This window comes from Rattus norvegicus, chromosome 12, assembly GCF_036323735.1.
Source record: "Rattus norvegicus strain BN/NHsdMcwi chromosome 12, GRCr8, whole genome shotgun sequence".
NCBI classification, from domain to species: Eukaryota; Metazoa; Chordata; class Mammalia; order Rodentia; family Muridae; genus Rattus; species Rattus norvegicus.
Window position 1 is genome coordinate 45,407,651 of NC_086030.1, and position 15,952 is coordinate 45,423,602.

Genomic DNA, 15,952 nt, shown 5'->3' on the forward strand with positions numbered 1-15,952 from the left:
GCTTTTGCGTTTCTGAAATGGGTTGTTGACAGGACTGGGAAGCACACCTAAAACCCACTGAACCCAAACAACCAGCTGACTCAAGGTCAGGTATCAGGGTGGACATCTGTGGGTAACTGAAGTGTGATGGTTAGGGCAGGCGGATATGACGTTTGACATTGGGGGCGGGGTCAACTGGTCCAGGAAACAGGAAACCTGCTGCTTTCTAAGAGTACCCTCCGAGGCCTCGGGCTCTGCGCTTTCCTGCTTCCAGCCTTCGAAGCTCTCTCTGGGTGGCTTTCTTCCTCATGGTTACAGTGGTGGCTGCTGGAGCACCTGCATCTCGTCTCTGAGGCAGGTAGTAAAGGGTGTTTGATTCCGTCTCGGGAGATTGTCTGCCTAGAGATGTCTTCTCCTTGGCCATAGCCATCCCTGTCTTCAGGCACCTCTGAAGACCTGATTTTCTTGCCTAGGGTAGGGAAGAAGGCAAAAATGGGGGTGGGGTGGGGTGGGCTGAATAACTAGAGGGGTGCAGCCACTATGTGGCCACATGGGCTTAGCCCTCTGAGGTAGGATTAGAACCTAATTCTTCCTAAGTCCCAAGTCTCCACTTGTCTTTCATGTGACCCGGTTGCGCATGTGACTGTTGAGGCCTGAGAAGAGAGATGACGTTGTTACTGGGTGTTGTCCTTCATACTGGAGACCTTCCATGGAGATCTCTGGCCGGCCCTGGGTGCAGGGGTTTCACGTGAAGGGGAGAGAACTCGAGCAGGGAGGGAGTCCATTGCCTCCATTGCTGTAGCTGCTCCACTTCCATCTCCGTTGCTTCAGTTGCTCCAAGACATAGGCTGGGCTGAGCCAGCAGGAGACTGACTGGCCAGGGAGGGGTGCCGGGGAGCTTCTGGAGGCGATTTGGGGAGAGCCGATTTCTTCCCTAAGCGGCAGTGTTACAACTCTTACGAGAGAAGCTCTCAAACAATGGAGTAGTTCTCTCATACCTTTAATCCTTCTGGATAGGATTCTTATATACAGTTTTGGGGTGGGTCAGGGTCTGACAGTAGGTACCCTATTGGCTTGTTCTGAGAGCTTGGGAAGACCTCATCTACATGCTGGAGGGCGTGGTCCTGCTTCTACTTGACTGATGGCCACAAGCCTCTCTGGGGGGGGTGTGGCTCCATGAGAGGGGTCTGGCCTCCTGGGAGTTTAGGGAAATGCCTACCGTCCCTTTCAGGGTCACTGACTGGGGTTTCGACCTTATCTTGACTGGGAACCTTTCACAGCCTGCTGCCGCCCTACGACTGCGTCCCAAGCTAATGCCACTGAATCTCAAGTTAGAGCCTCAGCCTCTTTTCTGACCGTGGGGCCAGGTTTCTCATTGCACCCAGCGATCTCGTCACTACAGACTTCTCACTTATGTGGTCAGAAAGAACGTGTTGGTTCTAACTCTTGGAACTCACCTGCAAAGCAGAGCTAAGAGACCGTGTCATAAATGGAAGGGCAAGTCACCACTAAGACTGGGAAAAATATTGCTCACTGGCTCTCCCCTTACTGCCTACCCAGAGGCCACCAGTGCCTACTGAATGCCTGGGCCACTCCACACCCTATCCTCACCATAGGACTTTGTGACTAAGCTAAATATCATCACTGTTACCGCCTGTGCCTGGTCACCTGTAACAACTCCACAATCTCCAGTCCGAATCTCAGGTCTGAACTTAGTGAAGAAATGAAGTTTGAGAAGTAAGAGATGAATGAATGGGGGTGTCACGTACTCAGGAACGCAGCCCGCCAGACGTCAGGGCACACCACAGTCCAGTCTAACTGACCCATGACGTTAACCATCCCAGCGCTGAGTGACTGCTGCTGCTGGCCAACAGTGTTTAGCCTTCAGCACACTGGCATCCTCAAATCTGTTAGGGATGGACTCTGGTTCTGGCTACCGCTTGGGGGTTGAGGAGATGTCTTAGTTAGGGTTTCCATCTCTGTGAACAGACACCATGACCAAAGCAACTCTTATAAAGGACAACATTTAACTGGGGCTGGCTTACAGGTTCAGAGATTCTGTCCATTATCATCAAGGTAGGAGCATGGCAGCATCCAGGCAGGCATGGTGCAGGAGGAGCTGAGAGATGTACATCATTGTCTGAAGGCTGCTAGCAGAATACTGGCTTCCAGGCAGCTAGAATGAGGGTCTTAAGCTCATGTCCACAGTGACACACCCACTCCAACAAGGCCACACCCACTCCAACAAGGCCACACCCACTCCAACAAGGCCACACCTGCTCCAAGGCCACACCCACTCCAACAAGGCCACACCCACTCCAACAAGGCCACGACTTCCAATAGTGCCACTCCCTGGGCCCAGCGTATTCAAACCACCACAGGAGACATAAATAATACAGTGTTGATAAAGATGCTGGGCATATTTTCAAGTGGGAATTGTTCTACATGACCTCAGAAGACTTTGTTCTAGAATCTAGAATCACTGAAGGACTGAGTTATATCTGTAAGCACTGCCTATGAATGGGCTGAGGAGAACACTAGTCCTTTCCTACCCTCCTGCTCTTTCTTTTCTTTCTCTCTTCCTTCTTGTCCAAAGGGATAGCCTAGAGCTCACTATTTAGCACAGGCTGCCTTCAAACTCATAAGACCCCTGCCTCCTCCCAAGTTCTGGGATAACAGGTATGTGCCACACCCACTGCATCTCCTAGCAGGTCTCTGTGAGGAGAGCTACCAGAGAGACACGCCCTGATTGAGCCGTCCAGATGTGAGGTGCTTTACTATAATAAGCAGTAGTTCTGTGTAGCACTGGGTCTGTTTCCAGAACCACTCTTCCTGCATCTAGTTACAGCTGATTGTCAGTGAAACTTTCTGTAGGACAATGACCAAACAGTACTAGTCTCAGTGACCTGTTCGGGCATAAGGGACAGCTGCAACGGTTTGGGGCAGAGAGAACAGGCTCAATGAGATGAGATTCTAAAGTGACTACAGGGCCCATTTAAGGAAGTGCGTTTCCAGGGAACGAATTTACAGACCATAGTGGCTCAGTCCAGGGAGAAGTGTATGTGTGCGTGCGCGTGCATGAGTGTGCTTGTGTGTATGTGTGTGCATGAGTGTGTTTGTGTGTGTATGTGAGTGCATGAGTGTGCTTGTGTGTGTGTGAGTGCATGAGTGTGCTCTTATGTGTGTGTGAATACATAAGTGTGCTTGTGTATATGCGTGCATAAGTGTGCTTGTGTGTGTGTATGTGTGTGCATGAGTGTGCTTGTGTGTGTGAGTGTGTGTGTTCTTTTGTCATCCTAGATCTAAGAAGGCTGGTAGGAGAGGATTGTCGGCTCTGCTCTTCCAGAGGTCCTGAGTTCAATTCCCAGCAACCACATGGTGGCTCATAAAAATCTGTAATGAAATCTGATGCCCTCTTCTGGTATGGCCACAGACAGTGACAGCGTGCTCATAGACATAAATAATTCTTTAAAAGAAAACAATTCAGTGTACAGCAATAACAGGTCACAGCCCTGCTGCCATGGGGTCTCCAGTGATGTAGGCAATAGCCAATCTCACAGTGTGGGGTTGGGTACCCATCCTAGGCAGCTGTGAGTCCTGCCCCTGGAAGACAATCAGAAGAGCCTCAGTGGCTAACTGGCCTCACAGATGGGCAAGCTAGAGGTCAGGTCTCCAGGGAGCCTGCACATGCTGGGTGGACTCCGATTCTCGCTTGTAATCCTGGAAGAGACAAGAAACTCCCCGAGGGTTAGCCAGCTACAGTAGTCAGGATCAGCAAGCTGAGAATTTGAGGAGAGGCCTTGCCTCAGCAAGTCGAGTGGAGAGTGATTGGGAAAGCTGGCCAACCTCAACCGCTGACCGCCTCAAACATGTGCACACATGTACTCGAGCACCCATACATGCACACACAAACATACATGTACACACGTATGCACGCCGTGCACACACACAGACTAGAAGAGGAGGAGGAAGAGGAGAGGTGAGGAGGGGGCAAGGCTTCTGGGAAAGCCACTCGCAAAGGAAGACACCAAACTCCCAGAGACTTCCAGATCATGCCTTATAGAAGGGAATTCTATAATGGAACATTAGCTTGGAAAGGGCAGGAAGCTCTGTGGGTTCTGCATGTGGGAGGGGCCCAGGGAGCTGGGGAACTGGAGTCAGGGAGGTGGGGTGGTCACACCTGGACCCAGCAGCTGCACCCCAGGATGCCATGCTGAGCAGCCAAGTGGTAAAGGCATAGCCAGCCAGGAGAAGTCTGGACAGAGAAATGGCAGGGGGGTGTAAGAGCAGACAGCAGGCTGCTGTGGACTCAGCCTCTGTTGCTGGAGGATGCTGGGAGATTGATGGTGGGCACTAAAATGTTGCAACAACTCCCATCTGGTAAGGGCCGGGACTTCTCTTCCCTCCTCCATCTGAACCGTTTCGGATCCCACCCAACCCACTTCCCTGCCTCTGCTCCATGGAAATCACAGCCTTCACGAAAACAGGGCGGGTTCACCTCTCACTGATATTTTAGCTGCTTGGAACGGGGACACCCAAGGAAGGAATTCAATTTAAAAAAAAAAAAAACCCAACGACATCCCCGTAACTGATTTATTAATAGCCCATAATGCCAGTAGGTAATAGGCAATCCATAAGCCCGTTCTTAAGAATTTATAGAGAGAATATTCCAGAGCTGTATTAAAGACACCACTCATGAATGCCCGTGAGTCTCAATCTGTTAACGTAGGTAGTGGGGGAATATGAATATCTGCAGGAAAACAAACAGAGCTCGGGCCCCCAGGTCCCCTCTCCTCAGATGCTCCTGAAAGTGCACAGTAAGTAAGCAAATTGTACGACGCAGCCCCGGGCAAAAGTGTCCTGCACATAGAAATTAGATACTGGTTTTCTTAATATATGCGCATGCATTTCAGAGAGAGCCTGAACTTGGGATAATGCAAGAGGGGTTGGAATGTGGTTTGCTGGTGGGCGCACATTTCGGGAGGAGTGTCAGTCCAGACTCTCACTGCGTTAGGACCTATGGCTGGTGTCTTTATGGCCTGGTACTTTAATCCTTAGTATAAGGAAAACAGCCTCCCCTGGTTTGGAGAAATAAGCAAGGTGAACACTCTACAAACTGAACTGAATCCCCCGCCCCTGTAAAACGCTTGATAAATACAGGCAGATACTTAAAAATAGGAAACACGAAACTCATGCAAGCAAGGAGAGCTAATGTTCTTTGAAAAATTATTTAGCGTGTGTGTGTGTGTGTGTGTGTGTGTGTGTGTGTGTGTATGAATGTGCATGTGAGTAAAGGTGACCTTGGAAGCCAGGAAGGGGTGTCTGATCCCCCAAAGCTGGAGTTGGAGGCAGATGTGTGCTGCCAGATGTGGGTGCTAAGAACTGAACTTGGGCCGTCTGCAAGAGTGGTGTGTGTTAACTGCTGAGCCCACCCCTCCAGCCCCGGATAACCTCCCCTGAAGTCCCGCTTTCTTACAGAGTCCTGCGTGGGTCGCTATCAACAGAAATTGCTTCAGACATACAATTAAGATAAATGATCTTCATTAAACAGGAAGTTGCCCATGCCCTGTTCAGACTCGTGGAACTGGATGACCCAGAGGTGACTGAGTGAGGAGCGTGAGCTTGGAGAGGTTGATGACCTAAGCACTGGTCCTCAAGTGTCAGCTCTCCAGTCAGTGAGGCCGGAGCCACCTGACAGGCAGCCATCACCCGCCTTTCCCAGGCTCACAGTAGCATTCTGCGCTCTGCCCCTGTGAACTCAGCTCTTTCGGGCTCTACAGCTGAAGTCATGCGATGTTTGTCTGTCTGTCCTTGGATCAGTTTTCATTACAACACCATCTCGGGTTCATTCCTGTCACTGCCAATCAACATCACAGGCAGAAAGGAAGAGTTAGTTCCCGAGGACTGTTAGGGTTATACAGTTAACAGTAGTGCATGGGGTTATTCAAGGTAGTCAGAACGTAAGATTTTTGAATGTCCTCATCACAAAGAAATGGCAAGTATTTGAGATGTGGGGAAGCCTGGATACCTGCGTTGATCCTGGCAAGATGTGTACCTGTCTCAGCCATCGCACTGTACCCTATAGAGATTTACAGTTAATTCTCTGTAATTAAAAAAATCAAATCTAAACAACAAATTCACTTGAAGACAGTTATTCACAGTGTAGAAAAAAAATCCCTTCCACTGGTGGGTAGGAAAATTTTCTTTTTAATCTCAGCTTCGAAGGTGTTTATCCTGTGACTGACCCCGAAAGCCAAGATGCAAGGAAGAAAGAATAACTCAGAACCAAGCAGACGAGAGGGAAGTGAAACAGAATTAATTAGGTCAGTGGTTGGGCCCTCTCTCAATAGGTTAGTTTCTTTTTGTGTATCTATGTGTGCATGTGAGGGTGTGTGAGTGGGGATATCCAGAGGCTGGAGGGCAGCTGTTTTGTTTTGTTTTGTCTGGAGATGAAGTCTCTTACTGTTGACTGGTCAGGAAATCCCAGAGATCTCTCTTTTTCTGCCTGCCCAGAGCTGAGATCACAAGCATGAAGCACCATGTCCCGCCTTTAAAGTGGATTTTGGGGATTAAGCTCAGGTCCATGCCAGGCAAGTTCTTTACACACAGAACCATCTCTCAAGCCCCTTCACATGGTCTAATACACTTCTACCCAGCTAAGGAGTTATCTATCTCCTTAGTCCCAGTTCAGAGCCCCTGCAAGGTAGAGCCCCCACCTTGCTTGTCCAGGGGCCCCCACAGTACCCCACATCTCAGTGACTTCCCCCAGAGTCAGTAGGCCAGCTCCTCTCCCCATCTCACGACAAAGGCCCCCAATGTTCACAGAGTAGTTTTCTGAGCATGTACTGTGCCCTAGACACAGCATAACGTAGCAAATCTGTTTACTAGCACTTTGCAGGGAAACAAACTGAAGCCCACAGAGAGAGTTTCCCCTAGTCCATTCTGAACTCTCCCCTGCACAACCCCTAAATCTTTTTTTTCTTATTTTAAAGATTTATGTATTTTATGTATGTGAGTACACTGTCGCTGTCCTCAGACACACCAGAGGAGGCATCAGATCCCGTTACAGATGGTTGTGAGTCACCATGTGGTTGCTGGGATTTGAACTCAGGACCTCTGGAAGAGCAGTCTTAACCATCCTTAACCACTGAGCCACCTTTCAAGTCCTTAAATCTATTCTTGACCATAACTCAGCCAAGGCTATTCTGGGCTCCTTGTACCACTTGCCGAACACACGGCTTCTCTATTATCCATCCATTTATCCAACTACCCATGTATACTTTGTGTAGCCCTTTTCATGTGAACGCAGTGCAGGAGTCTCAGTCAGACAGTTGAGATGGGGAGGGGGCGGGCACTGGATGAATCAGGCATAAATTCATTGACTAGCACCCACTCAATGTCTAGGCCAGGGCCTTTACTGGGGCGGGGACCAATTCCCATTGCATATGGCATAGTGGGGTCACCACGGGTTGCAGAATGGGACTGTTCCCTGCAAGAATGCATGTTCAGCACACACTCTGGGCAGAGAGGGTCCTGCATGTGGTTGAGGGTGGGCATGAAGGCCATTTCCATCTCCCCAGCGGTCTTCCTCTCAGTTTCTACCAATGCGTCTTCCTTCACACCATGGCCCTTGTTTCCATGAATTTTCCATGGCCTCTGAGCTCTGACAGCCTCTACTACACCCCCATGCTGCTTCCCATTGGCTAGAGCCGTCCACGTCTCTCATGAATGTCCAACGGGGATGTAGAGCTGCAATCTCTCTCTCTCCCTCTCTCCCTCTCTCTCTCTCTCTCTCTCTCTCTCTCTCTCTCTCTCTGTGTGTGTGTGTGTGTGTGTGTGTGTGTGTGTGTGTGTGTGTAAGAGAAGGAGAGATGGAGAATGGGGCATGGAGGCTGGAGGATGAGGGGTGGGGTGAGGGGATGGGGGATGGAGGGGGATGGAAGATGGGGGATGGTGAAGGATGAGGATGGGGAAGAGGGGATAGGTGTGGAGGATGGGACAGCCATGGATACCAGCTTGAGAGCCTACACTTCATAGTCTTCTCTAATCTGCCTTTAAAAGCCCCACTGAGCCTTGTGGCCTAACTATTTCATAGCTCTATTTTACCACTATTCATCTATTTTTACAACTGTTTATTGACCCGCTATGTGTCAGACACTCATATGGATGTCGGGAATTTATCAGTGAACAAACATGTAAACATCCCTGCCCACTGAGGGAAACCCAAAGCCCTTACCAGGACCCAAAGACTTGTGTCTACTGTGTCTCCGTGAGGTCGTCCCCCATCCCTGCCACTCCAGCCACTATTCTCTTCTTCTTCTTCTTCTTTTTTTTTATCCTAGGCAGGGTCTCCCCTGTAGCTCAGCCTGGTCCTCTTGCTTCTGGGGTGCAGGGATCGCAAATGACAGCCACCTTGTCTCACTTCTTCCTGATCTTTGATGGAGGACAGAGGTGAATTTCTACCTCAGGACCTCTGCGTTTGCCAATCTCTTCATCGAAGATGCTTCTTAGATATTACATGAATCATGTCTGATTCCTCCAGGTGTGTGTGTGTGTGTGTGTGTGTGTGTGTGTGTGTGTGAGCATGTGCATGCATGTTCATTCTTGTGAGCGTGGGTGCATACATGCATAAAGGTGGAGGTCAGAGGACAACATCTGGGATGGTTTCTCAGGAACCTACACCTTCTGTTTGAGACAGAGTCTGCCACTGGCTTATAACTTCAACAAGTTGGCCAGGTTAACTGGCCTGTGAACTTCCAGAGATCCTCCTGTCTCCAACTCCCACCTCTCCATTATTGAGTTAACGGACCCATATCACCATACCGGGCATTTTACATGGGTTCTAGGAACCCACACTCACAGGCACAAAGCAAGCATTGTTACAACTGAGCCATCCCTGCCACTCTCTGTATTTATTTTCCTCCTCTGGTCAATCTACTTAAAAATGGAAATTCATATGCATCCCCACAAATTTCATGTCCTTCTCTGCCTTAAATTTTTACCTTAACAGATTTCACTAACCGGCCATACACTGTGCTGTCAGTTGGCTTAAGTTGTCAACTTGATACACCTAGGAAGAGGGAATCTGTTGAGGAATTGTCTCCATCAAATTGGCTTATGGCCATATCTACAGGAACATTGCCTTGTTAATGGATGTCTGAGGACACCGCCCACTGTGGGCGGTGCCATTCCTAGGCAGGTGAGCAAACTAGTAAGCAGCATTCCTTCCACCTCTGCTTCGGTTCCCACCTTCAGGTTCCTGCCTTGAGTCTCTATCCCAGCTTCCTTCTCTGGTGAGCTGTAACCTGTAAGCCAAACACATATATCCTCCCCTTGTGTGTTGCTGTTGGTTACGGTGATAGAGAACAAGTGAAGACACCATAGGCATTTTCTTTTTATTACTACGTTCAGTCTCCAAACTCTGGAAGGATGGAGATTCTGTTGTGTTTCTGCTTTATCTGAAGTTCCCAGAGGCATCACATGCCAATGGTGCTCTTTTAATTAATGAGAGGGAGGGGTGAAAAACCATCTCATGCTCACATATTTCCTGGAAGGATGGGTGTAATATTGTCTTGTTTTAGTTTACATTTCCTTGAGTACAACTGAGAGGATTTCTTACCTGGGTTTCTGTTAGGTTTCAGAAATCCAGGACAAATGGCTGAGGTTTCTATTAACACAGGACACTGGCCAGCAATCCCAGCATCCCTCAGTACCTGTGGCTCCTCCCAGTTCTCCCAGCATCCCTCTGTACCTGTGGCTCCTCCCAGCACACCTCGCGCCCTACCTCTTACACTAAACCTCCCTTTCATAGGGACTGAGTTTTTGCTTCTCTTCCCCTAGCCTAATCCCTATAGGACTCAATCATTTTTGGGTATGTCCTTTCTCTTGGCCTGGATCGCTTTTCTTGGTTGGCAGATCCTCTTCTTGCTCTTCCTCAATTCCTCTCATGGGCATCCCCTTCTTTTATTTCATTTCTCATTCGGTTTCCAGTGTCCTTTGTGTGAGTGTGTTTGTGTGGGATGCACACTTGTGTGCATGCGTGTGGAGGTCAGAGGTCAGTCCTGGGTGACTTTTCAGATACAATCCACTTTGTTTTATGAGTTAACATCTCTCACTGGCTGACAGCTCACTAAGTAGGTTACACTGGTTGCCCATTGAGTCCCAGAGACCAGCCTGTCTCAGTTTCCCCAACACTGGGATTGTGATCATGTGTCACCATGCCTGGGCATGTGTATGTGTGTGCGTGCCTGTATATATGGATTCTGTGGCTGGAGCTCAGGCTCTGGAGCTTGTAAGGCAGATCCTTTCTCTAACTAGATACCTCCCAGCCTTGTGTTTCTGAAAGTATTCTTGCATTTAACCCTTTTTTGGCCATGCACATTATGACTGTCTTCTCTGCTGTGTGGCTTTTTTTTCTTTTCACCTTTATGACTTACAATGGTCTTTTACTTCTGGATGGCTATGTTGTGTAGGAAGTTTTCAAAAGTTCTGTTTTATGGAGCTGTGCTATTCCAGAGGGGAAATAGCAAGGGAACGTTAAAGCACTTGTATATTGCACATATATATCCTAATATATATGTACATTTTAGAAGGACATAAAAGCCAGGGAGGAGATTAGAGGGAAGGGACAAGGAGCGTGTGAGACTTAAAGGACAATGGAAGAAAACACTTGCAGCATGTGCAAGCACGCATTCGTGCCGGGGGGTGGAGGGGTAAATCAATACACCTGTTACCCTGGCTCTGGGGGCCACAGCTGTAGAAATGTTCTCGACCTTGGAAATTCTGAAGGGCGTTTGTTTGGAGAGTGGCACTGGGGAGTGCTACGGACTCCAGGGGCAGGTGTGTAAGGGCAGCAGAAAGGTTGAAGAGAAAACAAGGAAGACCCGCCTTCCTTTCCACAAAGGCTTTTCTCTACCTTCATCTCCTAGGCGGATCAGAGCTGTTGGACACCAGGACCCCGGGTTCCTTGGTCATGTGCCCAGGCAGTAAAATCTGATTGGGTCATCTTTAGAGATGTTCATCTCTTGTCCAGTCAGCACCAGGAATGGGCACATTATGCAGACAGAGTCTGCTGCAGTGCACTGTGGGTAAGGTGCTTCTCGTGACTGCCTGAGATTTGCACTCATGCAAGTGGACACTTGCAGCTCATCTGCTGTTCTCCCAGCTGCGGGTAAGTTTATAATCGGTGGAATCTGCCTTGTTCTTAACTGAAGAGGCGATTGGAAACACTTTATAGCACAACTTGGGAAGGGAAATGTTTCCCCTGAAATCACATCCGTGTATTTTGTGGTTATAGGTGTTGTGATGCTCTTCACAGTGGTTGATCTTGGATTTCCTTCTGCCATCCTCTCTCTCTGCTGCAGAAAGAAATTAGAGGAACACCCTGTCGTCACTCTGGCTTACACATGGAACGAGGGACACAACCTGGGAATTGTAAACTACCGTGTTGCACAGCTCTGGTTCCCAGGGAGCTTATGGTTTGAGCGGAGGAGACAGATGAAGCAATCACCCCGCGGGTCTCTGGCTATAATCGGGGATGCTGCTGGGAAGGACAGATTCGCATCCGTGAAAACACACAGGGACACATGGACCGAACCAGGGAGTTAAAAGCACAGACACTAGGTTTGGCATAGAAAATTAATCACCAGATGAGGGAGAGGCCAGGGTGCCAGAAACCAGTGTCCTGTGTCAAGGTTTAGGTGAGACATTCAAGGCACTGAGAGGAGGCCAGGGTTGCCTGTAGGAAAAACATGGAAAAGAAAAAGGAAAGAGGAAAAGGAATAGGAAGGAGGTGGGAAGAAGGGAGAAATGAGAGGGAAGGAGGGAGAAAGAGTGATACAGAGGGAGAGGAGGAAGAAATAAGGGGCAGGAGAGGGAAAGAAGAGGAGCAGAAGAGAGTGGGGAAGAGGAGGGGGAGGAAGGGAAGAGGGTGGGGAGGAGGAGGAGAGGATGGGGAGAGGGCTGGAGAAAGGGTGTCTGGTACTTGGGGAATATGTGGTCATTGAAGCTAGGGCAGGCCAGGATGGAGGACTGCCCAGTAGAGCCTGGGTATATGGCGTTCCATTTGCAGTAGAGAGCGGACTTCACACGATATGAAGAGTTTGGTATGAGTCTGCAGGTGAGCACTCTGAGGACAAGTGTTGGAAGTGGCCTGCTAACCTGTGGCATAAACAGCCTAGGATAAGGATAGAGCCAGCCTCAGTTTCCCTCATTGCAAAAGCATCAAAGAGAGGAAGGCTACAGCTATGGCAGGTCGGTCTTCCCTTCTTCCTCCTTTGAGGCAAAACCAAGGTGTTGGCTATCAAACAGTGGGAAGCATCCCATCTATTAACAGGGCCGCTCTTGCCATCTCCTAGGATCTGACGTGGGCACATGGCTGGCTTTGGCTGGCTGGCATTAAGGGGTGTTGTGAGCAAGAGCAAGTGGCATCATCAGAAACCCTCTGATTGGGACTTAGGAGCACTTGGTTGGAGCGTCCTAGCAAAAGCAAGAGACAAGCCCCTGTAGCAAATGACAGACTTGTATCTGCAAACACTTCTGTTTGGATCCTCCCAGCCCCTTGTGGAGAGTCCCCCAACTCACCGGTCACAGTACACAGATATATCTCTGAGAGTGCAGACCTCATTCTGGGATAGTTGGCTTGGCATGAAGAGTGCGTGTCCAGTTTCAGAGTAGTGTATGGCTGTGTTGGCAGTAATGATAAAAGCAGGGTAGTGGAGGCAAGGGGCATTAGGAGCCCTAGCTCTCGGGAGATTGACTGCCAATGTCTCTGGTCATAAGGATAAGCACCCAATATGTAACCTGGTGTTAGAAAATATCACAGGAAAGACAGACTTCCATTCTGCATGCATTGGCAGGTAAAATCTCTTTTTTGGCCCACTTTCAGGCAGCCTTACCTGTGCCCAGCCTCTTGGTGACTGGGCATGTGGAGTTCAGAGAAATTTAGATGGTATTCACATTTTCCCATGATCAATGTGCTGCCATGACATGAGAAGCTTCATGTGCCTTGACTGTGGAAGATGATACAGTTGTTAGGGAGATATAGGATGGATGGATGGGTGGATGGATGGATAGACAGATAGGTAGACGGATGGATGGATGGGTGGGTGGGTTGATAGATGAGTGGATGGATGGGTGGGTGGATGGATGATGGATAGATGATGGATGGGTAGATGGATGGTAGATGGATGGGTGGATGGATGGATGAATAAGTGGATGAATAAGTGGATGGTGGATGGATGGATAGACAGGAGAATGGATGGGTAGATAGATGAATGGGTAGATGGGTGGATAGATGAATGAACAGATGGATGGACAGATAGATGAATAGGTAGATGAATTGATGGATGGATAGATAGATGGATGAATAGACAAATGGATGGAATGATGCTTGGACAAATGCTTGGATGGATGGATGGATGGTGATCGATAGATGGATGATGGATGAGTGGACAGGAGGATGGATATCCTTCTGTCCTATGGTTACAGCAGGAGAGTGACATCCAAGAATGAAGGGAGCAGGACATTGTCCGTTGTTAGCTCTGAGTTTCCAAGGCTCTGGTTCTAAAGTGGGAACAATGGCGTGGGACATACCTTGCCCTACTTTTCTCCACATGGAATAGATTTCTCTTGAAACACTGCTTCTTCAGTCTGGGCACCTAACCCACTGACTAGTGTGAGTTCTCATTGCTGAACACTACAAACCAGATGCTGTCATCGGTTAATTTGTACTTCACATTTGCCTTGTTGCTGTGATAAAATGCCTGACCACAATAACTTAAAGAAGGAAGGAAGGTTCATGGGGAGTGGGGCTGGGGGCTGGTCAGTGCACACTGATCCGGGAGCATATGGGGGCCAGAGGTTGACACTGGGCTTCTCCCTCAGTCTCTCTCTACCTTGATTTTGAGAGAGTATTTCTCACTGATCCTGTTTTAGTTAGTCTAGCTGGCCAGTGAGTCCCCAGCAGAAGTCATCAGTCTCTATGTCCTAGTTCCCCAGTTATAGGTGAGCACTACCATACCCAGCATTTACATGGGTGCCTGGATCTGAACTCAAGCATCTTTCCCATTGAACCATCTCTACAGCCCCTAGAAAGACATGTGGGACCTTGTACAGGCATAAGAGTGGTAAGGTTGAATGGGTTCAAACCCTGGGAATCTCAGAATTGAGACCCACAGGAGTGGAGCCATTCGTTACCATTCCTGCCTCTACCTGCTCTAGAACAAGTAACTACCACACCCCACTGAGGACCAAGGGCACTGGGTCACAGAGCACAAACACCCAATGAGGTACCTAGATGGCCATGCCCCGCCCCCTCCAGCGTTCAGCCAATGAGTTTCCCTTCCTGGGCATTCCTTCCTATAGGTATTTAATCCCTGGTTCACCGGGAGGAAAGTGTATGCATTCACACCTATCATCAAATAGACCAGTATGAAGAAGCAAGGACCATCTCATCATTAATGGTCGCCGTGGGGAAGACCTTCATCTTAAAGAGCTAGCGCACCTAGAAATCCCGAGGAAGGCCTTCTCGCTTGCAGCCTCTCCAGTACTCTGCATTCAGTCTGAATCAGACAGGTTCTGCCAGTCCATGGCTCGGCCTCTCATTTCCTGCCAGGTGTGCGGACACCCTGAGGGGGAGCGTGGACAAGGGAACCCTGTTCCTGCCTCCCAGTGGTAAAATGGCAGCGCCTAGGTACACAGGAGACCACGAACCACTGTGGACTCTCCGCTTCAGACTTTGCCCTGCCTTCTTGCAGCAGTGAGCCAGCATTGCTTCAGGCACCCCAGCAGAGAAGCAGGGCGAGGTACAACGTTTTTTGGTTCTTTTTGTCTCACAGTTTGAGTGGGAAAGGCATGGTGGCGGGACACTGAGGCACGTTATGGTTCTTTCCTTCACATTGTAACCTTCAGAGCTGGAGGGAGGCTCATTAAGATACAGAACGAAAATAAAACCTGTTAAGGCTTGTGAGGTCAATACAATTCATAAGGTCTAGGAAGTGCCTGAAACTTGCAAGATTAAGAAGGCCCTTCCGCAAGGTTGTAGCAGCAGTAACAATTGCTGGGGAGAGCAGGCTCTTTGACTAACCATGCTGGGTGCAGCTTCCTTGAGCTGCCCATGCTGGGGTGGGCTTTTGGGAGGTGCAGGTGGCTTTGAGTCACCCAAGCTTCTCTAAGTGTCTGTCATCTATCCTTTTATAAGTAGCTCCAATATACTCAGGTGCTTCCTAAGTTAGTCTTGGGTGGAATGGTCCTCAGTGCCCTGCTTGGTGAGAAGGACGCTTGCTCACACCTCTCCTGGAAAACTCACACTACACAGAGAGGTGCAAACCAATGCTCAGCTCATGGTTCCTTCTTAGGGACCCACAGGCCAGGGGACAGCTCCACTCACACTGAAGGTGGGCCTTTCCTTCTCTGTTAAAGGTGCTCAGAGGTGTGTCTCCTAGGTGATTCTAAAGCTAGTCAAATTGAAAATAATTACTATGGCATACTGTGCAGGAGGGATGAGTGCAGGTCTCTACTTAAAAATACCAAGTATAAACCTCCCAGGATTAGCGTGCTTCATCCGAGAGGGTAAAGCCCACAGGAGTCTGCTGAGGGTAGAGCTACTGTGCTTCCTCCCTGCCTCCCTCCCTCCCTATATCCCCACCTCTCCCCTTCCCTATTTTCTTCCCTCTCTTTCCCCTCCCTTTCTTTCTTTCCTTTTGTCTCCCCAGAAAGACTGGAATAACCTGTTTCTTTTATTGGCTGACTACTCTCAGGATGAAAACTCTTAAGAAAAAAAAAAAAAAAAAGCTCAGCGAAACCAAGCATTCTGCAGTGAAGCAGTAAAAATAAATAAATAAATATAAGAAGTACATTTCAAAAGGATATAACAAGGTTTTTAAAAACGCCCCTCTTTCGTTGCTTTTCTTTCCTCCTCGTTATGCAAGTGATTCGTATTCAGTGTGAAAATTTGGAAACTACAGAAAAGCAT

At 48.9% G+C, this 15,952-nt stretch overlaps 1 long non-coding RNA gene across 2 annotated transcripts; it reads left to right on the top strand.

The window, feature by feature from the left end:
* The first annotated feature begins 7,984 nt into the window (after positions 1-7,984).
* Positions 7,985-14,943, top strand: LOC108352461 (uncharacterized). 2 transcript variants are annotated; one of them, XR_005492036.2, is made up of 4 exons: positions 7,992-11,149; positions 11,343-11,601; positions 12,050-12,231; positions 14,344-14,943. It is a non-coding gene; the product is annotated as an uncharacterized LOC108352461 (long non-coding RNA). The 2 variants fall into 2 exon arrangements; XR_010056574.1 differs by having other exon boundaries at positions 7,985-11,149; positions 11,276-12,231.
* Positions 14,944-15,952: the final 1,009 nt, after the last annotated feature.